Below are 1,561 nucleotides of genomic sequence, written 5' to 3'. Positions count from 1 at the left end.
CATTCATTTATTTGCATCACAATATGTGGGAATAAATTTGCAATTAATAAAACATTTCCAGTAACAGTCAGACTGAGGAAATGAAGAACATTTATCTAGTAAGTTTAAAAAGATGTTTCAAAAACAAAAGATGTTACATTTTTGCCTTTTTGGACATGAAAAAAGGAAAGAAAGTATATATCTTTGAGGTATTGATTGAGGCCAGAATTGTTCCCTGGGGTACAGCATCTAAAAAAGCCTTGCAACCTCAAATTAGATTTTAGTTTAAAAAAAAAAGAATACATTTTTAAAAAAAGAATAAATGTTGAAAATTTTGTACCAGTTCTACAAAAGTTTTTTTCTTCCTTTTTTCCCTCCTTCTTTCCTGTTTCCTTCCTTCCTCTCTTTCATTTTTCTTTCTCTTTTCTTTTTTCCTTCCTTTCTGCATTTCTTTTTCTCTTTGGTTCAATGAAAATGAATAGTTCTCAAGTTTGATTTATGGAGAGGGCTTGCATTTGATATTAAGAATCAAAACCTTTGGTAAACACATTGGGGCCTTCATACCATCTTGCATCTGACACTGCAAAATTAATAATATATTGTCTAGATTTAGGGAAGCAGTTCTACTGAGGAGTAGACCAGGGGAGTAAGGAGTTTGGAAGCTCTCGAAAAAGCTAGACAAATGAAGGAACTTGAAAAGAGAAGGAACTGGGGGAGCTCCAGAAAGAGTTAGGGAAGCCTCAGTGGATGGGTTTTGAGGCTTGCTGTTTTCACCGTGTGAAATATTCCTTCCTCTATTTTCCACCTGTTGAAATTCTAATTCTCCAGGACCAGACTGGATAATCACCTACGGTGAGAAGTTTCTAGATCCTCTTGGTTAGAAACTATGTTCCTACTCTGAAGCCTCCTAGTACTTGCTGCTACCTTTATAGCATATTACTATGTACCAGGTAACATGCATGGTTGCCCCACTTTATAAACGTGGAAGCAGGTTACTATGGGACACTTGCTCACGAAGCAGCCGCCATGTGTTTAACACCCTTTTTACCCTCTATAATCTGAGGGTAATTGCTACACTGAAATAGTGCTTCGAAGGTTCAGCAATGGCCTGCTATTTTCTGTGTCTAGGGACTTGTCCCCTCAGTCCTCATTCGTGAATTTTGGGTCCACGATCTTCCCGAAACATTTTCTTCTTACAACTCACTGATTGAGGTTTTTTTTCTTACATATATACATATATATGCCTTCCAAATTTTAAACAGTAAGAAAAAAACCTCAATCAGTTCATATATATATATAGTTTTTTTGTTTTTTTCTAAAGAAGCTTAAAACGAAGCTTAATTGGTTAAGGGTGGCTATGGATGGAGACTTGAAGAGATTCTGAAAGGTATTTTTGAGCGCTTTAGACTTGAAAGGGCGGGTGACAATCCTTCTAAAGAGAATGGTCAAAGTCTGTAGATTTTTCTTTTAACAGCGCCTTTCTCGTGCATACACTCCAGGGCTGGGGGATAACTTTTCTGTTGTTAGTTTATGAAGGAAATCAAGAATGGGAGCGGAGCGCTCTTCTCTTTAGACCTAAGGG

This window comes from Monodon monoceros, unplaced genomic scaffold (genome assembly GCF_005190385.1).
Source record: "Monodon monoceros isolate NGI ecotype Baffin Bay Population unplaced genomic scaffold, NGI_Narwhal_1 Super_Scaffold_20, whole genome shotgun sequence".
Taxonomy (NCBI): Eukaryota; Metazoa; Chordata; class Mammalia; order Artiodactyla; family Monodontidae; genus Monodon; species Monodon monoceros.
The sequence above is the reverse complement of the archived record's forward strand: the minus strand, read 5'-3'. Positions refer to the sequence as shown.